Raw genomic sequence first — 26609 nt, forward strand, 5'->3', positions numbered from 1 at the left:
GACGAGGTTGTTGACAACTAGCACGCGACCCTTATAGGACAGGTGGGGTAGAGCTCTTTTCCATCGGCTCAAACGCCCGTCTACCTGGTCAATGATCCTGTCCCAATTGTTCTGGGCATACTGAGGAGGTCCGAGGAAGACGCCCAAATACTTGATGCCATCGTTTGCCCACACTAGTTCTGCAGGAAGGGGAGGTGGTGGTAATAACGGTGGCATAGATAAGTCGTTTTTTGGAAAGGGGATCCACAGAGCCTTGCTTTTCCCCCAATTACACCTTAATGATGAGGCAAGGTTGAAGTCCGACAAACACTTTGCCATGGCGTCACTGTCGCATTTTCTTTTTATAATGACACACAGGTCGTCGGCATAAGCTGACAGGGTCAAAGGTGGGTGTCCTGGAGAAAGGGCAAGTCCAGGGATATCCTTTCTGAGGGCGATTAAGAGGGGCTCCAAGGCGAGGGCAAATAATAGACCTGAAAGTGGACAACCTTGCCTTACCCCTCTCTGAACCTTTATGGGTGGGCAAAATTCGTTGTTAACTTTGATCAGGCTGGAGATGTTTGCATATAACAAAGCTATGTAGGCTCTAAAATTTGTGCCAAGCCCGCAAGCTTGTAACACATGACACAAAAACTCATGATCAATGCTATCAAAGGCTTTTGCCAGGTCAAGAAACACCAATCCAAAATCCTCTTTAACACATTTACCAGTTAACAAATCTCTGACTAGGAATATGTTGTCATAGATGGATCTGCCAGGGATGCCGCAACTTTGATCAGGTGACAACAGGTCCCCGATAACTGTCTTCAACCGGTTCGCAAGGACCTTGGAAAACAGTTTGTAATCCGTGCACAACAACGAGATCGGACGCCAGTTTGACAGGTGTCGGAGATCGCCAGTCTTGGGTAGCAGGCAGAGTACTGCTCTTCTAAAACTGAGCGGTAATTCTCCGGATAAAAGAGATGCATCCAGAACATTGAGCAGCTCTGGGCCCAAAATGTCCCAGAATGCCGAAAGAAATTCGGCCGGTAGGCCATCGATGCCAGGGGCTTTTCCCGACTCCATCTCAGCGAGTGCACCGGATAGCTCTGGAAGGGTAATTGGAGCATCCAGTTCCAGACGTTGGGCCTCAGCCACGGAAGGAAGGTGAGAGGTCAAAACATTCATCATTTCGTGAGAAACTGTTTTGGCCTTGAAAAGTTCAGAAAAGAAATCAATTATATTTAATCTTATATCACTCGGATTTGTTAGGATGTTCCCCCCTGGGTCCAAAACCGAAGATATGAGTCGTGCTGGTTTCTCTATAGTTTCTAGGTGAAAGAAAGCCTTAGTTGGGGTATCTGAAACCTTTATATTTTGTATTCTTAGCCGAACTAGTGTGCCCGCTGCTTTTTCATGGATCAAATCCCTTAATTGGGCCTTCTTCTCGAGTAGCAACCGATAGTTCACTGGGTTGCTCTCATTGGCCAACTTGCTCTCTAACCTTAAGATGTCTGCTTCCAAGCAAGCCATCGTGATATGTTTTACATTGGTACAGTGCGAATTAAATTGTTGACAAAATACTCGAATTTGGGCCTTTAGGTTATCCCACCAGAGGCTAATTGAGGAGAAAGAAGATTTTTTAGTACTCATTTCAGCCCAGAAATCATGAAAGGAGTCTGTAAATAAACTGTCCTCTAAAAGTTTAACGTTAAACTTCCAGTAACTATTTCTGCATGTGGGTCGAGGAAAAGAAAGATCTAAGGTTACCATATGGTGGTCTGAAAACAATGACGGAAAACAACCTGACGAGGCCGCGACGTTCTTAAAGGGTACATTTATGTACCAGCGGTCGAGTCTTGCCGAAGACACCCGGCCATTGGCACATCGACACCAGGTAAACTGGACTGTGTTGGGGTGGTGCAATCGCCAAACATCCAGTAGACCGGCCGTCTTAAAGAAACGGGATAGGTCCGCATGGGACTCGGGGTGGGGTTCTGCCGAGTTTCTGTCTTTCGGAGGGTCAAAGGTGCAATTAAAGTCACCACCAATGCACACACATTGATCGAGATCAACTGATTTCAGGTGGTTTACCATGGAAGTGAAGAAGGCCTTTCGGTCCCTGCTCTCACTAGGTGCGTACACATTGAAAATGGTACAGCGGAAGTTTTGATGTGCAAGCTGGAGGGAAATAAGCCGGCCTTTTATGACTTCCTGAAAATGACAAGACTCGAAAGCTAGGCCTGGCTTTAGAAAAAACCCAACCCCAGCAGATGAGGCTGACAGATTGCTAAAATAGCATTGCCCTTTGAAAGTTTGGCACCAGTCATGTTCCACGTTAGGTGTGATGTGGGTCTCTTGTAGTAAAAGAACATTTGCCTTTTTACGGTCAAACAAGTTTTTGACTTGGGCCTGACGGAGGTGGCTTGCACCCCCACCATTCATGTTTAAGGTCGCAAAGGAAATGTTTTTCATTCCGTGGTAATGAAATCGCCCTGTGCTTGGGAACACTCTGCACCTGCTCGGGTAACAAACTTTCTTAACCTGTGGAGTTGAGATTTCGTCAGGTCAAAATCCTCACGCGCTTTGATTATTGACTTTGCGGTGCACATGAATGCAGCCAAGTCAGGGAAATTGTCTTTAATGACAATGTTGCGGTGACGATACGTTTCGTTAAGGAAGGTAAGAACGAGTTGAGGGGATACCTGCGAGTGACCTGTCATTGTTTGTGACAGCGCGGTTGCCTCAATGTCATCTTCGGACTCAGACACGTCAGATAACATGTCGTCGGGATCTGGGGTATTACCCGCTGCCCCCGCGGTCTTGTCTGGGGGCACCTTCACAAGTTTCTCAAGGTGTTCCCGAGGGCACTCGTTAACACTTTGGTGGATATTTGTTTCTGGGGTCGGAGCTTGGGTTTGAGATCCCGGCAAACTCAGATTTGCTGGCCCCGTTTGTACAGTGGGAGCGTTTATTGAATCCTTAGTCTGCTCGGTATTTAAAGGGGGGGCAGGCGGAAAACCATTTCCCAGCTCGGAAATGGTAATACTTTCACTGGAGGTTTCGCACTCGGAAACTTCCAGGTGAGAGGTACAAATTTTATTTTTTGGCTCATTTACATAATGAGACTCACTGGTGTCATTGGCAACGGTATCCATGTTCTCAGTTAGTGAGGGAATGTCAGAGGGGCACTCGGACACGTGTGCGCCGGAAATGGTGCCGCCCATGACCGCCTTCTTTGCAGCACCAGCGAAACTGCTTGGCGCTGGTGCTCTTCGCTTTTTAGAAAACACTGTGGATTCTTCGTTCATGGGTTCGGGAAAGGGGGCAATGCTAGTTGTGTCAGTCGCATCGGTGGGTGTCGTCACATTGGAATCGAAAAGCACCGGTGTGACAGACGACTCAGTCGGGGTGTCAGAAGGTACGGTCGGGGTGTCAGAAGGTACGGTCGGGGTGTCAGAAGGTACGGTCGGGGTGTCAGAAGGTACGGTCAGGGTGTCAGAAGGTACGGTCCGGGCGTCCGAAGGTGCGGTCGGGGTGTCAGAGGGTACGGTCCGGGTGACGGAAGGTACGGTCGGGGTGTCAGAAGGTACGGTCAGGGTGTCAGAAGGTACGGTCCGGGCGTCCGAAGGTGCGGTCGGGGTGTCAGAGGGTACGGTCCGGGTGACGGAAGGTACGGTAGGGGTGACAGGAGATACGGTCCGGGTGACGGAAGGTACGGTAGGGGTAACAGGAGATACGGTCCGGGTGTCAGCGAGCATGGTCGGGGTGTCACAAGGCGCGGTGGAGGGATTGGCCTTTTTGCAAGCCCTTTCGTTATGTCCCGGTTCACCACACTTCGGACAAGCGGCCCTAGGACAGAATCTTTTAACGTGTCCGAATTCTCCACAATTAAAGCAAGTTAAGGAGGCTGAGGAAGCATACATGTGGTATTCTCGATCATCCAACGATACTTTAAAGGATATATTTAAACCTGTATCGGCTCCGCGATCCGGGAGGATCATGTACACCTGCCTCCTAAAGCTCATCACGTGTTTAACACGATCACTGCGACACCCGAGCGGGATCATTGAGATTCGGGAAACAATTTTTCCATAACGAGACAGAACAGATAGGAGTTTCTCGCCTGGCACAAATGGTGGGACGTTGGATATTGTTATCTTGGTCGCCGGCGTATCCATAGGGGATACCGTAATGTAATGGCCCCCTTTTATGGTTAGACCGGTACTAACGACGTCATGGACGAGTTTTTCTTCTGACACGAAGACAACAAATTTTTGGTTCATTCGTGACGCCGCACGAACATTACCGTCTCCTATGATGGATCCCACGGCAAGGATAATGTCCTCAGTAGGAGCTCCTTCGGGCGGAACACATGCGAATGCATGCTTACGTGTCAATTTCTCGAACGCCTCGCAACGAGAGCGTGTATTCGCCATACCGGCGAAATCCCCCCCCCCCCCCCCCCTTGTCCGAACCGGACAAGAAGGTGTCAAACCTAAATAATCAAACTAAAGTAAATAATAAACGTGCATTATAAGCGCAAAAAAGGCTTACAAAGCGTCGTCAAAGCCAGTAGGCCGCACCCAAAATGGGCTCGCTCTCAATCCTCTCTCTCTTGAAGACAAGGGTACAGAACGGATGGAAACACGATGCCGAAGCACAACGGATGGAAAAGGAGAGGGAGGGGGGGGGCAGGGGAGGGCAGGAGAGGAGAAAAACTCACAAAGAACTCACTACACCACAGAGCAGTTGCTCACAGCCGCCATGACGCCACACCCACCACAAACGGCCAGCAGGGGGCGCGAGAGAGAGATAGAGAGAGAGAGAGAGAGAGAGAGAGAGAGAGAGAGAGAGAGAGAGAGAGAGAGAGAGAGAGAATTGAATTGAATTTGCAACACCATTTATTTCACAAAAAAACACACCAGGTCAAGTTACATTTTTACAGGAGAGAAAAAAATAGAAAAAAACAACAGTTCTTAATGTTAAAAAGAAAAGCACAAATTCGATTCATTCACAACACATAAGGCTTCATTGATACACCATTTGCATTCAAAGAGTTTGACATTTTCATTCGCCACATAATAATCAAACTCTAACCTTATTCTTGCAGACACCAGCCCTTTAAACATAGGTACAACATCGAACCCATGCCCATTATCAATTTTAATTTTCCTCGATTTATATATTGAGTATTTTGCTACAGCAGCTAAGAAGTTTAGGAGGACACCAGAGTCCTTGCAGGAGGGTCTGAAAGATACACCAAAAATAAAAGAATGTGAAGTAAAAGGAAAAGACAACTGATCAAAAAGGTGTGTGAGAATCAAGAAAAGAGGTATTAGTCTTTCGCATTTCACATAGGCATGAAAGAGATCCTCCTTCTGTACACAGAAGGGGCATGCTACTGGCACTGAGCTGTCAAGGTGATGAACAAAGATGTTCGTAGGGAGAGCCCAATGTGCTAGTCTCCACTGGATATCTGCGAGGAACCCGTAAATAGGTAATTTGTACATATTAGGCCACAGTGGCGTGGCAGGAGACCCTGGCCCTAACCTTTCGGACCACAAGGCCACTCTTGTTACTCCGGAGAAGGGTGATGCTTGGTTTTCTCGAAGGAGCTTGTGAATACCAGCCTTTGTTGCCAAATGAAAAGGAGAGACAAGTTCACCATTCGACTGGAGAGCTGGGAGCACCTTAATTTCAGGGAAAGACAGCCGAACATCCTCGACATTGTTTATACCTTCCCAGCCAATATTTAACTCCTTAAACTTCCTCTTGACGATGCGTATAATTTGGCTGACAATACGCACGGATCTTAAACCAAGAATGGCCGCCACCCTGCCAGCAGACATCCATTTTGTCCCAGATGTATCCCTCAGGTCACAAACTTTGCCAATTCCTCCTTGAGTAAATTTCCTAATCAAAGTCGGACTATGAGGAATGCATGGAAAAAAACCGTTATAGAAAATAGGCTCTTGGATAAACATCCGGCAATTATAAGCCTCAAGGCAACGATGAACCCCAAAACCTTTCCAAACTCTCAGCAAACCCTGATAAAAAGTTGGGATTGAAACTAAGCTGACACGGTCAAGGTTCACCAGGAACAAGTGCCTATCATAACACAGGCCTCCCGCTTGTTGCAACAAGAAAAACGCAAATGAGCGCCAGGGCAGCTCTTCAGCATACAACAGACGTTGCACAGACTGTAGGCGAAAAGCCATAAGCCGGGTGGACACCTCCACAATTCCATGTCCACCCTCCTTCCGAGGATGGTACAGTATTTGCGGCCGAAGCCAGTGGTATCCATTCCAAAAGAAATTAACCAAGACCCGCTGGATGGCTGGTATCAACTCCTTGGGTGGCTGCAAGGCAATTAGTTTATGCCATAATCTTGCTGCTATCAAGTTATTTATAACAAGAGAGCGGCCTTTATAAGAAAGAGATCGCAGCAGTCCTTCCCATCGTTTCAACCGGTGTGTAATTTGTTCAATCATTCCTTCCCAGTTCTTCGTTTCTACTTCCTGGTTGCCGAGATAGACACCAAGATATTTGACTCCATCTGTTTTCCACTCTAGATTATGTGGGAGTGACGGTGGCAGTGTTAAAGAAAGGTTATCTGAACCGCACCATAAGGCTACACTCTTGCCCCAATTTACTTTGGCGGAAGAGGCCGCAGAGTAGTCTTTAAAGCAACGCTGCACCGCAGCAACACTACTTGGGCCCTTAATCAGAACACATACATCATCAGCATAAGCTGTGACCACAAATCTTGAACCAAAAACGGCTCCCACATCCTGAGTTATTCGCTGCCTGATGGATGCTAAGAGTGGTTCAAGGGCAATTATATACAGAAGTCCAGAAAGGGGACACCCTTGACGGATACCCCGACGGAAAGGAAAAGGGGGACATAAACTGTTGTTTACTTTCATCATGCAGAAGGTGTTAGTGTATAACAGCTTGACATAGGAAATGAAAGTTTCGCCAAAACCCATCCGCTCCAGAACAGAAAACAAATATGTATGATCAACACGATCAAAAGCCTTTGTTTGGTCAAGAAACAACAACCCAAAACTGGCACGCACGTACTTATTACAAGAAATAATATCCCTTATCAGAAAAATATTGTCATAAATTGACCTTCCTGGTACACAGTAGGTCTGGTCAGGGTGCACAATAGAGCTGATCACAGTTCCCAAACGGTTTGCTAAGGCCTTCGACAAAAGCTTGTAATCCGCACACAGCAATGAGACAGGCCGCCAGTTCTCGACTAGTTGAGTGTCCCCAGCCTTTGGCAACAGGCAAATGACTGCTCTTCTGCAGGACAGGGGAAGCTCTCCAACATGAAGGCATTCATCAAATACCTCAAGCAGGTCAGGTCCCACAAGTTTCCAAAAAGTCTTATAGAACTCTCCGGGCAAACCATCAATCCCAGAGGCTTTACCATCCTTCAAGCTCCGCATAGCAGTTTCAAGTTCAGCAGCCGAAACTGACATGTTCAATGTGCGTTGCTGGTCTTCCTCAAGTCTTGGAAGCCCGGTAGTCAGCTCCTGCAAGGTCTCATTACTTATGCTCTGGGGGGAGTACAAGTTTGTATAAAAAACCTTCAAAACAGACTTAATCTCCTGTTGGGAGGTCACTATTGGCCCATTAGCAGCACGTAGCCCATGAATCTGTTGTGATTTTTTAACAGAGTTCTCCAAACCAAACAAGGCCTTATTTGGCATATCCAACGTTAAATAACTCATTCTCATGCGTACCAGGGTGCCCATTGCTCGCTGCCGTACCAGTTCAGTCAACATTGCCTTTTTAGTCCATAGCAGCCGGTCACCTGTAGTGTCTTTCCCAGCCGTATTAATGTTTTCCTCCAGGGCTGCAATTTCAGCCTTTAATGAATCAATCGAGAGATTTTGCAATTTAGTGGCATAAAGACTATATTGTTGACAGAACGATTTGACCTGACCCTTTGCGAGGTCCCACCACAGTCGAAGGTTAGCATGTTCAAATTTGGAGGACCGAATTCTTTCCCACACGGCTCGAAAAGCCTCTTTGAATCTCATATCATTCAGCAGGTGGGTATTAAGTGATCAATACGCACTACCCCCTGAGGTCAGAGGCAAATTAAAACCCATTGAAACCAGGTAATGGTCTGTGAAACCAGTTGGGAGTATCTGGGTTGTGGCCATCACATTTAGCATTGGCTTATTCACGTAGAATCTGTCTAGCCTTGCCATTGATATCCTCCCATCATGGCATCTGCACCACGTATAGCACCGTGAAGTTGGGTGTTGCAACCTCCAAACATCTTTCAAATGCTGATTTTTGATGATGTTCTCCAAAATCCTCATAGAAGCTGGATGGGGTTCATGACCGGTCCTGTCTACGGAAGGATTGATAGTGCAATTGAAATCACCAGCAACACAGATGAAAGCGGTTGTATCCAGTCCTTTTACAAAGTCATGCAGAGTGGAAAAGAACACTCTTCTTTCCATGGGCTCACTCGGTGCATATACGTTCACAATGATGATCCTTTGCGTGTTGCAATAGAAATCCACCGCTATCAGATGTCCCTTATAAATTTCCTTAAAGACAATCTTCCGAGCAGGGATTCTATCACTCAAGGCGATGGCAACACCAGCTTTGGGTGTGGTAAACCCACTCAGCCACCACTGCCCTCGATAAAGTTTTCCCCATTCAGCAACCAGGGTGTTCGTAGCATGAGTCTCCTGTATCAGGATGATGTCGGCTTTCACCCTCTCCATCGCCTGAATTGTCTGAATTTTTCGTAAGGGGGTACAACCCCCATTGATATTCAGGGATGCGATACATATCTTTCGCAAAGCCATTTACAAAGGTAACTCACCCTCCGCCTGCAATTCCTTATTCGCCTTTGTGACCGCTTTCCGAAGACGCTGAAATTGGGCCTCCGAGATTTCCATTGGGTCATTTCTTTGCAGGAGGGGTCTTGCAGCCCTGATGAAAGTTTTCACATCGGGAAAATGGTCTTTGATCACAACGTAGCGTTGCCTAAACGTCTCGTTTAGGAAACTGATGACGTTTTCCTTTGTTGCTTCCATCTGTTCTTCTCCCTGATGATCATTCACAGACACAAGGCTTTGAGCTTCCTCATCCAGCTCCCTAACCACATCAACGTTGAAACTCCTTTGTTGTGTGTCAGGAGCAGGCACACCTTCTGTGTCATCACCACTGCAGTCTTCTTGTTGCATCACAAGGGGCACATCTGTGCCACCACTGCTGCCTATTATAGGTCTGCTTGGACCATCATCCTTGGTCGTTTCAACCGGATGTGAGCAACAACCGTTGTCACTCAGGCCCTGGGACTGCTCGTTGTCACAAGGGACAATGGTGCCATCATCACAACCAATACTGCTGCATTGATTTTCTTCAACAAGAGCAAGGGGTGAAGTCCTACTCTCCTCTGTTTCGTCACCACCCTGCCCAGCTTGCTGAGAATCATCAGGATAGTCTGAGATACTGTTTGTTTGTACGAGTATCACTTTGCTACCTTTGTCTTCCACCTCGGCGCTCAAAAAGGTACGTTTTAGGTTCCTCTTAGCCTCGGTGCCTTTCATCAATACCTCCTCAAAGACCATATTCTCTTGAGGTTGCAGCCTCTTGTCCTCATCGACTGGGTGCACCCCTGCTGCACTAACCTCAGCAACACCGCCACCACTTTCCACACCCTGGTCTTCTGGTGTGGGCGTCTGTACTCCACCAGGCTCATGAACGGGGGGCACTGCATCAGTTACAGGGGGGGCCGACCCAGCTGCTGTAGCGTACGTCTTCTTGGCGTCTGGGCAATACTGCTTAGTGTGTCCGTGTGCTCCACATCCGTAGCAGATCAAGGTCTCGGTCGCCATGAAGATTCTATATTCATGCTCGCCTACTTTAAAGGTGTGGGAGGTGTTCAACTGCTTCGCTGCGTCTTTTAGAACAACAAAACAAAAACGTCTCAACGATTGTACGTGCTTCAACCTGCCGTTTCTCGTACGTAGAGGAACCCTAATGATTCGAGAGACGACAGTGCCAAACTCACCTAGCTTGTGTAGGATTTCCTCGTTACCGAGAAAAGGCGGAACATTGCTCAGAATGACTTTAACTGCCGGCGTGTCCATGGACGACACAGGAACAAACAGATCGTTTCCCAAGGTCAAACCATTCTGCACAACAATATCGGCCAGACTTATTTGCGAAACAAAAACCACAATTTTGTGATTCATACGAGACGTGGCACGAATGTTACTCACGTCGATCAAATCCCCAATCGCAAGCAAAATGTCATCCATTTCAACTCCCTCCGGTGGGACAAGGCACAGCCCGTGCTTACGCGATAAACCCTCATCGGTAACACGATCGGCAGGCCTTTGGCTACTCCTATTAGCCATATCGTCAAAGGAGAAACGAAGTGAAAGCAAATAGATTTGTATAATCCCCAAAAAAAAAAGAATAGAAAAAAATATATATATATTAAGTAACTAGAAACGAAAGCACGGTTTAAACCACGTTAGGAAAAAACGTGGTTCAAACAAACCCTTACCGTGCTGGCTCTCCCTCTCTCTGTCTCGAAGGAGGAGAAAAAAACGAGGGACAGGTGGTAACGAAGCAGGAAGGGAGGAAAAAGGTCAACATACACGACAAGAGTACAAAAGGAAAAAACCAAAGGAAGGGGAAAGGTAAAAAGGTTGGTGGGGAGAGGATGAAAAACAACACGAGCCAGGAGCTACAACACACAAGCACGAGCACGCGCCATCTTGCCACGCCCAACACACGAAACGGCCAGCAGGGGGCGCGACTGCGAGCGAGAGAGAGAGAGAGAGAGAGAGAGAGAGAGAGAGAGAGAGAGAGAGAGAGATAAAGACACACAGTAACCTGCAAGTAGGAAAGGTTGAGTCAGGTGGAGTTAATGTGGGTATAAAAAGCCCAGAGTAAGCATGAGGAATAACGTGAGATGGTAGTGATGCTTGCTGGAAGTTCTGGAAAATAATTGTGTGATTGAAGATGTCTGAAAATGTATTACACTATGTTAAAAGGAAACTAAATTCATGCTTCAAAATACTTGTATAAAATTAACCATATCCAATCACTCTCAAGTATTTATTTTCAATTGGCTTCCTTTAAAAACAAAATGCATGTGATGTAAATGCTTTAATGAATGAGAATATTCATAGCTCCTCCATGAACTTCGACATTGTATCTATTATAAATGCAGGAGGTGTGTTTGTTTGTGTGTGTGTGTGTGTGTGTGTGTGTGTGTGTGTGTGTGTGTGTGTGTGTGTGTGTGTGTCATGTTTTATTGTGGAGTTCTACTGGAGTATTCTAATGTGGAATGTGATAAACTGAAATTATCGTCATGATTTCCTGAGTTGATCAGGGTAGTTAATGACAAACAATCCAGAAAAATTCCCATGTTTTAAACGCATGCCATGTTAAGGTGTATATAGAACAGCTTAATAGGTCCTTCCACTGACATGGCATTCTAATTACAAAATAAATAAAAATAATTATAACATTGTAACAAAGCACATATTAATTAATACCAATAATATTAACAACAATAATAATAGTAGTATAATTTGGCAATATTAACAAACGGAGGTATAATTATCTCGCCTTCTTCCCCCCTGGCCCAACCACATCTGGGCTTGGTGAAAAGCCAGCTAATTATGCTCAAGCACTACAGCAGCAGGAAGCTAACCTACAAGGCCATACAGAACAATGAAAATTTGGTCCAACGGACCAACGGGCCCGCAAGTACAGAAAAGGCAAAGCATGGCTACCTTCACACAATATACTTGGAAGTTCATCAAGTTGTATTTACAACTCCATGGTGATCTGACATAAAGCGATGACAAATTGAAAAAACAAATCATATGGAGTATTTTCTGTTTTGGTAATTAGACTTGTGTTTAACTTTGTAATGTACATAGTGAAATAACCACTCAAATGAAAGAAAAGTCACAGACAAAGTAAGTCATAAATCCATTGAGAAATTTGTGGTGTTGTTCACAGGAAATAGTACATTTGGAGTTGTTAAGTTAAATATGAAAGTTTAACTCAACAAGAGGGACACTTGCTTTGCAATTACATGTCCCCTACTGGTCCCAAACTAATGTTTTTGTTCCAAACACTTATAGTCAGGTTCACTCTGTTTTTTCGTTCAAAATCATGGTAGATTAGCAAACCTATACATTTTTGGAAACGTTATTACATGGAAAATCTGAAAATCAATGTTTACATTTGCCAATTCCGACCAATTCGATTCGACCAATTCGACCAATTCCATTCGACCAATTCGACCATTCGACCAATCGCTTCGATCGACCATTCGACCATTCGACCAATTCGATCGATTCGATTCGATTCATCGAATTCGATTCGATCGACCATTCGACCAATTCGATTTGCCAATCAATTTGACCGACCTTTGCTTGTGTGGAACGGACTGTGAAAACGATGCGGACTATATTGTCGGATACGACACACAGGACAGTGATGACGAACTCTAAATGGCATATTCTGTAATCGTGTATGTTTGATGCCATTGACTGCCTGTGTATATTTTGTCATTGACTGCCTGTGTAGATGTGAAGTTATACTGACTGCATGTGTATATATGATTTTGCTGACTGCCTGTGTATGTTTGGTGATATGAATTATTGTGACACATTTTGATGTTATTAACTGCCTGTACAAAATGATAACATGTATTTGATTATGCAACTTATCACGAATATAAAGACAGTATTTTGCAATTCAAAACCTTTGATTCGTGTCTTACCATTCCCCATAGCACTAATTTGATACTTTCATTAGCTTCCTTGTCCCTGAAAATATAGGTTTAGTATATTTTTTAAAGTTTTTAGGGTAATTAGAGGCAGAAATAGAACAAAATATGTATTTTACAGTGGCCATTTTGAAAATCCAAAATGGCCGCCATACAGGTATCTCTCCAAATGTAAACATTGATTTTTAGTTTCCTTATGCTATAACCTTTCCAAAAATGTATAGGTTTGCTAATCTACCATGATTTTGAACGAAATATAATTTATTGACATAGTGAACCTGACTATTAGCAATTGTGAGCCATATACAGCTGGACAAATTGTTTTAGGTATGCAAAGCTACAGAATAAGTTGCAGTTTCTGTAACTTATCATAATAAGGCGATGTACCAAGTTTCAGTTCAATATGTTTAAGGGTAAGAGGAAAAAGTCTGGAAAACCACAAGTGGGAAGGACAGACGGACAGACATATGGACAGACGGACAGATGGAGAGCAAACTTATAGTTCCTTCCGGTGAAACCGTTAGGGGACTAACAAGCATTCATCTCGCATTCACCCCGATGTCCTTATCAACATAACACTATGATTGGTATGCAGGGCATTTAAAAGGTCCTTCCACCGAATAATCCACAAGTGTAAGAAACATCAACATTATTAGACTTTACGGTACTTCAGTGGACTCGTGGGCTGATAGGATGGCCTAGCCTTAGAGGAACACATGCTAGCCTCTAATCTAAGTTGTCTGACCTGGATTTTTTTTTCCTAATTAAATTTTTACAACCCTGATGCATCACACAGAACAACATCCGTCCAGCCCAAAAAAACAACAACCCTAAGACAGGCATTACTTCTTGTAAGCATCTGTCTGAGGCCAACTTGGCTCAATAAATAACTGCGTCTGTTGAAAGAAATATGGCCATGACATCCGTGGAGACATGTAAAACGTGAGTCAAGCAACTCAAACTCATACCTTCTTATCGCTGAGGCCCGAGACCTGGTCGATGTATTCTTCTTGTATCATAAAAGCCGCCAGGTTGGCTGTGTAGCTGGCTAGGAAAATGACTGCGAAAAAGGCCCACACAAGCACCATGATCTTGCTGGATGTCCCGCGTGGGTTTTCTACAGGAACCGAGTTGTTAAAAACCAGGGCCCACAGCAGCCAAACACACTTGCCAATGGTGAACGAGGGACCACGTGGAGCTGTTATAGCCATTAGAGAGGAGAGAGAAGAGAAAAGAAAAAAAACAATTATTTACTTCTTCATTTGTTTATGTGGGCTAATCTCAACACTCGATGTGGGACGCCGAATAGCATCTCCTCATCTGTTTCTAAACAAGCATGTTGACTGATTGCTGTGTCTAACAAAACAAGGTTATGCTGCGAACATCGAATATGATTAAATGAAATGACATGGAATAGTCGGTAACACATTTTCACCTGCTTGATGTATTTCAACCGAAAATTTGTGATGAAAATTCAAACATGGGTTTTTGGAGTTGTCAATGGCCCTCGACCACGCCAGCTACTCCATGGCAATTCTGCCATTTTCCCCGTTCTTCATCTTGATTAATTTGATAACCCTCCCACTGTGACTTGTGAATTCCGACTGTTATTTGATTGTGACTGAATTTCAATTTTGCCAAGTGGATGTGCAGTGCATCTTTGCTTCCAAGCTCACAACTTCTCTGCCATATTCTGTTTCGACTCCTGATGTTTTCCCTCCCTTTACGCAATCCTTTTCATATAGTTACCCGAGCCACCGAAGGTGAATGGAGGTTATGTTTTCACCACTGTCTGTCTGTTCGTGAAGAGAAAATTGAAAAAAGTTGTGGACGGAATCGGACGAAATTCGTTGGACAGGTTGGGTATGTGACCAGGATGAAATGATTCGATTTTGGTGAAGATCCAGATCCGGATCTAGATCTGAAAGTTATTTACGTGATTATTCACCATTGAGAGACAGGAACAACAACGACATAAATAGCACCATATCTCAAAAAGTTCTGAACGAATTCGGACGAAACGTGGTGGACAGGTAGGGTGTGGTACGAGGTCGAATCATTTCGATTTTGGTGGAGATTCGAATATGGATCCGGATGCGAATTTAAAAAAATTCTTTCATGTCATTCACCATTGAGTGATAGGGCCAAAACTATATACTGCATAGCATGATATTTCAAAAAGTTATGGATGACTTACTTGTAACAAAACTAGGTGGATGAATTGGTTAGGTGACAAGAACAATTGCCTATTTTTAGATTTTGGTTCACGTCCGAATCCAGATTTGGCCCATCAGTGGGATACAAAACGTAAACTACTCAGCCTGGAGCCTGGTGGAGGTATGCGCTCTACCGAGTGTTGTTCTAGCTGTTATTTTTACCCTCGCCAGAGGAGAGGGTATTGCATTTGAGTCCGTTTGTCTGTTTGTTTGTCCGCACATAATAAATATGATTTTCTCCGCAACCGTTGGTCAGATTGACAGGAAATTGTCAACCATAGGTGCACCTCATCCTGTAGATTTTTAAAATAATAATTATGACGTCATAGGTCACGTGGTACTGGCGCCATCTTGGAAAAAAAACCCAAAAAATATTTGCACCTCTATCTCCAAAAGCACTGCATAGAAAAAATTGAGACATGGCTCATTGTGAAGAACTCTCCATGGGGACTAACATATGTTGATGGTGATGTCATAGGTGCCTCCATTATGACGTCATAATTTGACAAGTACAAAACTTCATCGATCAAGATGAAATTTCTTGAGCATAATCCAGGAATAAATTGGTGGAGAAAAAATATTAATGATGACGTCAATGGTCACGTGGTTCAGGTGCCGTATTTGTTTTAACACAAAAGCCTTAAAAACCACTGAAAACACGTACTCACAAGGCTCTGCAATCTCCGATTGCTCTTCTTTGTTACCCTCGCCAGAAGAGAGGGTATTGCATTTGAGTCCGTTTGTTTCTTTGTTACTTGCCGGAAAAGATTCCGGCAAGTATGTTGGTTGGTTGGTTTGGCTGTCTGTCTGTTTGTGCACAGTACTACGTCTACATCGTTGCACATAGAATCGCCATACTTTACACACATATTTGTCTTGCGCTGGAATAGACTGTGCCCAATTTTTAACTCTCTCGGCCCAAGGCCTCCATTATTACGTCACAATTCGATAATTCGACAAGTACAAAACTTCATCCAATCAAGATGCAATTTCTTGAGCACCATGTCGGCATAAACTGCACGAGGAAAAAAATAATGATGACGTCATCGGTCACGTGGTTTGGCCGCCATCTTGGAAAAACCGAAAAAAATTGCACCTCCATAACTCCGAAAGTGCTGAATAGAAAAAATTGAGACAAGGCTCCTTGTAAAGAACTCTCCATGTGGAATAACATCTGTTAATGATGACGTCATAGGTGCCTCCATTATGATGTCATAATTCGACAAGTACAAAACTTCATTCGATCAAGATGAAATTTCTTGAGCATAATCTAGGTATAAATTAGTTTAGAAAACATATAATGATGACGTCATCGGTCACGTGGTTCGGCCGCCATTTTGGAAAAATCGAAAAACTTTGCACCTCTATATCTCCGAAAGTGCTGAATGAAAAAAATTGAGACATGGCTTATTGTAAAGAACTCTCCATGGGGAATAAAAGATATTAATGGTGATGTCATAGGTGCCTCCATTATGACATCATAATTCGACAAGTACAAAACTTCATCCGATCAAGATGAAATTTCTTGAGCATCATGAAGGAATAAATTCGTTTAGAAAACAAATAATGATGATGTCATCGGTCACGTGGTTCGGCCGCCATATTTGTCCAAAATGGCTGATTTTAAAAAAGTACATTCCGGCAAGTCCTCGGTCTCTGACTGATTTTTCATTTGTCTGTCTGTTTGTTTGTCTGTTTGTTTGTCCGCACAGAATAAATATGATTATCTCTGCAACCGTTGGTCCGATTGACAGGAAATTTTCACTATTTGTGCAACTCCACCTATATAATTTTATAATGATTAATTATAACGTCATAGGTCCCGTGGTTCGGCCGCCATCTTGGAAAAAACAAAAAAATTAGCACTTTATCTCCGAAAGCACGGAATAGAAAAAATTGAGACATGGCTCATCATAAAGAACTCTCCATGGGGAATAAAATATGTTAATGATGATGTCATAGGTGCCTCCATTATGACGTCATAATTCGACAAGTACAAAACTTCATCTGATCAAGATGAAATTTATTGAGCATCATGTAGGCATGAATTGGTGGAGAAAAAAAAACATGATGACCTCATCAGTCACGTGGTTCGGCCGCCATCTTGGAAAAACCGAAAAAAATTGCACCTCTATATCTCGGAAAATAGCTGCATAGAAAAAATTGAGACATGGCTCATTGAAAAGAACTCTCCATGGGGAATAAAATATGTTAATGATGATGTCATAGGTGCCTCCATTATGATGTCATAATCCGACAAGTACAAAACTTCATCCGATCAAGATGAAATTTCTTGAGCATAATCTAGAGATAAATTGGTGGAGAAAAAATAATAATGATGACGTCATCGGTTCCGTGGTTCGGCCGCCATATTTGTTTTCACACAAAAGCCTTAAAAACCACCAAAAACATCCTGGTGAGGGTCTGCAATCTCTGATTGCTCTTTCTTGTTTTACTTGTTATGACTCAGGGAGATTGCACTTTGTATTTTTGCATCGGCAACAGTTTCAGAAACGTTATGTGCATACTTGTACTCCTTTTGCTTGCATTGCATTTCTTTATGTTTTCCTTAACTGCCATTATATTAATTATTTATATTTTCTAAAAATAAATGTTTTTTCCTGTATATAAATTATAATGGATGGAATCAATAGAAGGTTGATCAAGTCCCTTGCTCCTACAAAATTGGGCTTTTTCTCCAACAAAGTGTTAATGGCCAAAACGCGAGCTTCTCACTCCCATTGGTGGTTAGAATACTTTGATCAACATTTTGTTGATGCCATCCATTGTTCTCCCTGTCCGCCAAAGCATATCGGCACTAAGCCCCTACGAGCAAGACCTGTTCTTCATTCTACTGTAAATAAATAATACTTTGTGATAGAAAAGATTTAGCTCACTTCAAATTCACTTTTGGTCACTGAAGGTATATAATCACCCATAAACCAATTTTTTTTTTTTAGAGATTCCTCTCATTAACTGCGTGTGCAATTACTTTTGTGCAGAAATGCAGATGGACAGTTTTCATTAATTACCACGCGTGTGCAGGGTTAAGCAATCGGTTCCCTTTGTCTTTCTCTCTATCTGTCCACAAATCTCAGTTTATGAACGAGGAACAACTTGATTTCAATTGAATGTTATATTTTGAACTTAAATTCGAACAATAATCAGATCACGAACCTGTAGTAAAGCAGTACTTTGGCTCTGAATGAGTCACAATTGTGCATATGCAGAGGAGTGAGACTTTTTTTTACTCTTGCCAGAGGGTATTGCATTTGGGTCCATTTGTTTGTCTGCACACAACGTGAGTCTGCTTTTCTCTGAAACAGTCGGTTCGATTGACATGAAATTTTCACCATAGGAGCGACTCAACAACACACAACAGGCATTTAAGGCCATTTTCCCTGCAGAGGAGCGACTCCTTCTGTAGAATTTTCCAATGACAATGATGACCTCATAGGTCATGTTGTACTGGCAGCATCTTGGAAAAACCGAAAAACTTTGCACCTCTATATCTCCGAAACCACTTCAAGGAAAAAACTGAAACGTCATTCATTGTCAAGTATTCTCCATGGTGAACAGCATATATCATGATCATGCAATCGGTGCCTTCATAATAACATCATAATTTGACAAATACAACACTTGATCTGATCACTTTGAAATTTATTGAGCATGATCAACACAAAAATTGTATAGAATTAAATTGATGACATCATCAGCCACGTGGTTCGGCAGCCATATATATTAGATTGAAAATGAAAACCTTCAAAAACCTTTTCCCTTAAACATTTTCAAATTTTCCAATCACTTAAACATTTTCAGATCCAGATCCGTATTTGAATCTTCACCAAAATTGAATGATTTCTTCCTTGTCACACACCCAACCTGTCCACCAAGTTTCGTCTGAATCCGTTGACAACTTTTTGCGATATCGTGCGATATATCGTTTTTGGTCCCATCTCTCAATGGTGAAGAATCACTTAAATAATTCTCAGATCCAGATGCGGATCCGGATCGTCACCAAAATCTAACCATTTCGTCCTCGCCACACACCCAGCCTGCCCACCAAATTTTGGCTGAATCCAACCACAACTTTTTTGAGATATCCTGTTCACAGACAGACAAACAAACAAGAGGACGTCATGCGGAGCACGGTACTTGCAAAATACGACCCCCCCCCCCCCAAAGGTTTTCCATTGATACAGCAAATTCTCCATTTCATGAAGATTAAAATTTACAATCTTGATCAAAACTCGAGTCAACAGGATGAAAAATGACGATTTTTCAGATGAAAAATGATGATTTTGGAAGGTTGACCTTGAGTTGACCTTTGACCTTTTGACCTCAAAAATAGTTAATTTCCCTATTTAGTGACTCAATGTGCAAATGCTGTTCAATTTTCAAGTCAATCAGATGAAAATTGAGGATATTAAAAATTTGGCCTATGTTGACCTTTTTGCCTATGTTGACCTCAAAAATAGATGGTGGTTGAATTCAGTGACCATATATATAAAGCCTCTTAGAAGTTCAAGTGATTTGGTGATTTGGTGACTTTGGACTCTTTGGTCCACAAATCACACTTTGGTGATTTATTTGTTGAAAGAACCATGTCACTGATTGTCCGTCGCAGCAAGAAGTCAACAACAGGATTATATCACAGGTGGCGTGGCAAAATGTACGGACAGGTGCATTTGATGATTGGCTTCACCGTCGGGTATACAAGGGTTGTTGCATTCTGTATTAGTGGAAAACAACTGCTGCACGTCTACAAAAGTTATTGACGCTTCCTCTGGAGATGGTCCGTCAACTCGACAATGCTGTTTGTCATGGAGTGGTGGCTTTACGAAATTATGGCATGAAACAGCGTGCTATTGCTCGGCAGTATGGCAACACTCAAGGTCAGGTGTCAAAGATCCTGAAACTAAATGCTCAGAGGGGTGTCCCTACTCCAATACCGAGGCCAGGACGTCCCCACAGAACCACAAGGAGGGAAGATCGCCAGCTGCACCGGTTAATCCCCAATGGCCGTACCAAGTCAGCTAATCGGCTTAGGGCTAAGTGGCAGCAACTGACAAATGTGCCTGTGTCCAGAAGGCTAGTCAACCAACGACTGGTTCAAGCAGGCTATCGTGCCAGGCATCCTCGGAGAAAGTCACGCCTGACCAGACAACACCGCCAGCGCCGATTGCAGTGGGCCAGAGAGCACCGTCAATGGCAGCCAGGACACTGGAATAACGTGATCTTCAGTGACGAGTCTAGATTTCTGGTCTATCGTCAAGATGGCCGCGTCCGAGCGCGCAGACAAGTGCATGAAGCCTACAACAAAGATTGTATAGTGCCAAGAGTCCAAGCTGGAGGTGGTGCGGTGACCGTTTGGGCTGCTTTTCATGCAGTGGGCAAAACTGACCTGGTTGTTCTGAATGGAAACCTGAACCAGTTCAAGTACAGGGCCATTCTGGAAGAAACATTGCTTCCATTTGCTCGTGCAGCCTTTCGTGGAAACTTTGTCTTCCAAGATGACAATGCACGGCTTCATCATGCTCGCATGATCCAACACTTTCTTGCTGACCATGGTGTAGTGCATATGGAGTGGCCTGCCAAGTCCCCGGATATGAATCCGATAGAGAACTTGTGGGCAGAATTAACGCATCAAATCGACAACTTGGACCAGCATTCGACCTCTGTGCGTGAATTGCAGCAGACTATTGTCACTGCATGGCAAGCGATTCCTGTCCAAACCTTGGCAAATCTCGTGAACAGCATGCCTCGACGTGTACGTGCTCTCCTGAATGCTCGTGGGGGTTACACGAAGTACTGAACTGTAATTTTAATGTCCGTAAATCCCAGTCGTAATTTAACTTTTGTTTTTGTTAAAAAAAAAATTGGCTAATGTGCAAAATAAAGAGATACTTCTGGAAAACGTACAGAAGTTTAACACAGTAGTTTTAACACAGTACAGAAGTTTAACACGGACAGCCGTGAATTGAGTTCGATATCAGTTTACATCACTTTCAAGGATCAATTTATTTGTTTCGAAATGTCAAATGTGGTTTTTGTTTCTTTTAAAGGTCACATTAACAAAATCTAGAATAATTTCAACATAATTCCAATGAACTTTTGGTTCTAAGACATCTTGAAAAGTAAGTTCACCCCCACAAAAAAAATACTCCATATTAAATGCCAAGTCTGTGTGTGTGTGTATATATATATATATATATATATATATATATATATATATATGTGGGGGATTTCATTAAATTCCCTATCCTGATGGTGGCAGCAGCGACACATTGTGATCTATTTTCATTGGCGTCTGACTGTCTGACTTTGGAGGATCTGTTATCATTATATTCTATGCATGTTTGACCTTGCAAAACATTCTTTCCCTATGAGGCTTTGACTTGCCAACTTTGTTCAATTTCTCTCCGAGGCGGCAGTCTGTGTCCTTGAGTTCCTTTGTCCTAGGGGAAAGTGTATTAAGCCAAATCCGGGTTGCAGCTCGCTCAGAAGTTGGTGCAGGCTGTGCATGATTGTAATGACTGTGATGTCATCCATAGTGGCGTTACTGTCCTACACAGCACTTCAGCACCTTCCATGCATGTATTATTTTTATAATTAATAAATTTCTTGTACACTGTCCGTGTGTTTGAGACGAGGTGCTTATAAAACCCACGACATATATATATATATATATATATATATATATATATATATATATATATATATATACATATATATATACACACAGTCTGACTATTCGTGGGGGATACGTTCCTGGAAAATCCGCGAATAGTGAAACCAGCGAATAGTGGGGCATTGTTTCAATGGAAAAAGGGGGGATAGGTTCCCGAGTTGCGAAAATCCACGAACAGAGAGGACTAAACCGTGAATGGTGAGGCAAAATCCGTGAATGGTCAGGAAAATGCCAAGAATGTCGACGATAATCCGCGAAGGTTAATGAAAGTCCTGGCAATGGTGAGACAAAACCTGTTAATGTTGACGAAAATCCGCGACGGTTGATGAAAATCCCGTGAATGTATGCCGTGGCATTGTTTCAATGGGGAAAATGGGGGTGCGTTATCGGTTCCTGACGGTTCCTGATTCATAGAGGAAAAATTTTAAATGTAAAAAATGTTTTCGACCGCAAATGCACATGATTACAGTTTCATAAAGAAATGCTTTCAAATAACAAAACAACAACACCAGGTAACATTTCCAACTTATTGAAGGAATGCACTTACAGTTTATTAAGAGTGCTTAACCATACCGTACTGTGAAAGTTAACAACAACAAAAAAAACACAACACCATCATGTACCGTTTAAATTTTTTATTTTCAAACACACATAACTTTAAAATGATGATGATGATGAATTAAAATCCTATTAATTCCTCAAACTTTGAGGGCGACTCAAATGATGGTGCAACAAAATCGCTCACTAAGGGAGAGCCAGGAGAGGTAGGAGAAGGTGAGGACGCTGGTGAGAATGCTGGTGCGGCCGCTGGGAGGAACGCAGGAGAGGGTGCTGATGGTCTTGAGGTGGAGAGAGCAGGGCTGAAGAAATGGGTAATGGAGAGCTGCCTGACACATTGCCCAACATTTCGGTGCAGCTCTTTGTAAGGGAGCAGTGCATCATCCAAGGCCCTCTTGAACTAGAGGTACCTCTCCACGACTGGGTCAGAGTCTTGCACCCTGTCGACAATTGCCCGCATGTCCTGCAGCAACTCGCCCAGGAACTAGACTGTGAGGTTGGACCTCGGCACCTCTTCCTCAATACTGCCTGCCTCCACCTCCTCCTCGGAAACCTTTGGAATGGCATCCAACTCATCGTCGATGAGCGGGTTTAGGGAACGGTTTAGCATCATGGTTTTCAGCATGAAGTCCCTCGTCTGCGTGTTGTCCTCGATCAATATTCTGAGAGTCTTCTCCATCCTTTCCATGTGGACATTCTGGACATGAGTTACCACATTCGTACTCGATACAGTGCTCACTGAAAGTTTCTCAAGAATGGCCTTCTCCTTCTTCGGTATGTCATGAACAGTGGATTAGATGATGCCGTAATCCCTGCCAACAGAGGTCGCACTCTCTCCTCTCGAAAGCCGGTCGAGCAGCTCCACTTTCTGGTTCAGGCTCATCACTTTCTTCTGCCTCTTGGTAGTCGAAGAATCTCCGGCAATGGTCTTGCGCTTGGGAGTAATAATTGAACGATGAGCAGAGCGAGTCAAATCCACAGGTTGAAGCAACGTGACGAGAACAATGATCGAGATCGAGGACACAATCTGTATATATGTAGGATTGCGAGCATTGTGGTATCTGCGGGAGCCCATTGTTTGTGGGGAATGTTGTCAGATGATGCCGTATCGAGCCTATCTGCTAATTTCAATAATAGATTTAATGAAGCATTTGCATTCTATAATTCGCGGGGTTGACATGTTTTAGTCGCTGATGGAACATCCCCCGAAGCATTTTCATTGTGTAACATCTCCGGTGATGCTTTACTGTAAATTGCAAACTAATCGAATTAATGAAGCATTTGCATTCTATAATTCACGGAGGATGACTCGTTTACACATCTGGTGGGATATCCCACGAAGCTCTCGATTATAGTCCAGCTAAAATTTGCAGCCGCAAAAGCCATGAAAATGCATATCACATAGCAGGTCAAGCTCGCGGCTCGTAGAAGAAGTCGCGATTTCACAATTTCACAGACGCTAAAAAAAAAAAGCGCGAATTCGCGGGACAATTTTTCCGTGAATAGAGAAACATGTCGCATTTTATCAACCGCAAATACACGGATTCCGTGAATAGCGGGGTCCGACTGTGTATGTATGTATGTATATATATATATATATATATATATATATATATATATACATATATATATACATATATATATATATATATACATATATATATACATATATATATATATATATATATATATATATATATATATATATATATATATATATATATATATATATATACAGTATATATACAAAATTATTCCATATTAAATGCCAAGTCTGTATATATATATATACATATATATATATATATATATACATATATATATATATATATATATATATATATATATATATATATATATATATATATATATATACAGTATATATATACAGTATATATATATATATATATATATATATATATATATATATATATATATATATATATATATATATATATTATATATATATATATATATATATATATATATATATATATATATATACTGTATATATACATATATATATATATATATATATATATATATATATATATATATATATATATATATATATATATATATATATATATATATATATATACAGACTTGGCATTTAATATGGAATAATTTTTTTTGTGGGAGTGAACTTACTTTTCAAGATGACTTAGAACCAAAAGTTCATTGGAATTATGTTGAAATTATTCTAGATTTTGTTAATGTGACCTTTAAAAGAAACAAAAACCACATTTGACATTTCGATGCAAATAAATTGATCCTTGAAAGTGATGCAAACTGATATCGAACTCAATTCACGGACAGTACTGTGTTAAACTTCTGTACGTTTTCCAGAAGTATCTCTTTATTTTGCACATTAGCTAAAAAAAAATTCAACAAAAAAAAAGCTAAATTATGACTGGGATTACGGACAGTAAAATTACAGTTCAGTACTTCGTGTAACCCCCACGAGCATTCAGGAGAGCATGTACACGCCGAGGCATGCTGTCCACGAGATTTGCCAAGGTTTGGACAGGAATCGCTTGCCATGCAGTGACAATAGTCTGCTGCAATTCACGCACAGAGGTAGGCTGCTGGTCCAAGTTGTCGATTTGACGCGTTAATTCTGCCCACAAGTTCTCTATCGGAATCATATCCGGGGACATGGCAGGCCACTCCATATGTTCTACACCACGGTCAGCAAGAAAGTGTTGGATCATGCGAGCACGATGAGGCCGTGCATTGTCATCTTGGAAGACAAAGTTTCCTCGAAAGGCTGCACGAGCAAATGGAAGCAATGTTTCTTCCAGAATGACCCTGTACTTGAACTGGTTCAGGTTTCCATTCAGAACAACCAGGTCAGTTTTGCCCCCTGCATGAAAAGCAGCCAAAACGATCACCCCACCACCTCCAGCTTGGACTCTTGGCACTATACAATCTTCGTTGTGGGCTTCATGCACTTGTCTGCGCACTCGGACGCGGCCATCTTGACGATAGACCAGAAATCTAGACTTGTCACTGAAGGTCACGTGATTCCAGTGTCCTGGCTGCCATTGACGGTGCTCTCTGGCCCACTGCAATCGGCGCTGGCTGTGTTGTCTGGTCAGGCGTGGGTGGCTTTCTCAGGGGACGCCTGGCACGATAGCCTGCTTGAGCCAGTCGTTGGTTGACTCGCCTTCTGGATACAGGCAAATTTGTCAGTTGCTGCCACTCAGCCCTAAGCCGATTAGCTGACTTGGTACGGCCATTGCAGACTAACCGGTGCAGCTGGCGATCATCTCTCCTTGTGGTTCTGCGTGGACGTCCTGGCCTCGGTATTGGAGTAGGGACACCCCTCTGAGCATTTCGTTTCAGGATCTTTGACACCTGACCTTGAGTGATGCCATACTGCCGAGCAATAGCACGCTGTTTCATGCCAGAATTTCGTAAAGCCACCACTCCATGACAAACAGCATTGTCGAGTTGACGGACCATCTCCAGAGGAAGCCGCAATAACTTTTGTAGACGTGCAGCAGTTGTTTTCCACTAATACAGAATGCAACAACCCTTATATACCCGATTGTGAAGCCAATCGTCAAATGTACCTGTCCTTACATTTTGTCACGCCACCTGTGATATAATCCTGTTATTGACTTCTTGCTGCGAAAGACAATCAGTGACATGGTTCTTTCAACAAAGACATCACCGAGGGGTAAAAGAAACTCACCAGATTGATATACTGAGTTCAGAAAGTAAACCCAAATCAAGAAAAAAAAAAATATTCCATATTAAATGCCAAGTCTGTATATATATATATATATATATATATATATATATATATATATATATATATATAAAACACAACAATATGCATTTTAAGGCCATTTTCCCTGCTAGAGCGGGGGTTAGCCATGCGGTCCCCATGACAATCTTCTCCATTTTGCCCTATTTTCTACATCTCTCCTTGTTAACCCCCTTGCCCGCATTTCTTCTTCCACCATCTTTAGCCACGTCTTTCTCAGTCTTCCCCGTCCTCTACTTTCTTCTACATTCATTTCCATCACTCTTCTCAACCAGTCACTTTCATCCTTCCTCAACACATGACCAAACCATCTCAACCTGTTTCTCTTCACAGCATCCATTACAGGCTCTATTCCCATCATCTTTCGCAATTCATCATTTGTCTTCCTCTCTCTCAACGATACTCCACACATCCACTATTCTTTTAAATAAAAAGAGGCACCTCCAAATAAAAAGGAAACTAGATCTATTTTTGTCAGGTCAGTCTTTTCGAACTGCCACTGATAACATGAACCACAGTATTACCTGCCGTATGGTCGCTTGTCGGCGACTAAACCGACACCTCTCACTGGCTTTACTACCAGGA

At 42.8% G+C, this 26609-nt stretch overlaps 1 pseudogene; it reads right to left on the bottom strand.

Annotated features, from left to right (window-relative positions):
* Positions 1-26609, bottom strand: part of LOC137430846 (glutamate receptor ionotropic, NMDA 2A-like) — a 566227-nt pseudogene that overhangs the window by 143347 nt on the left and 396271 nt on the right.

The sequence above is a fragment of the Myxine glutinosa genome, chromosome 1 (genome assembly GCF_964187855.1).
Source record: "Myxine glutinosa chromosome 1, kmMyxGlut1.1, whole genome shotgun sequence".
NCBI classification, from domain to species: domain Eukaryota; kingdom Metazoa; phylum Chordata; class Myxini; order Myxiniformes; family Myxinidae; genus Myxine; species Myxine glutinosa.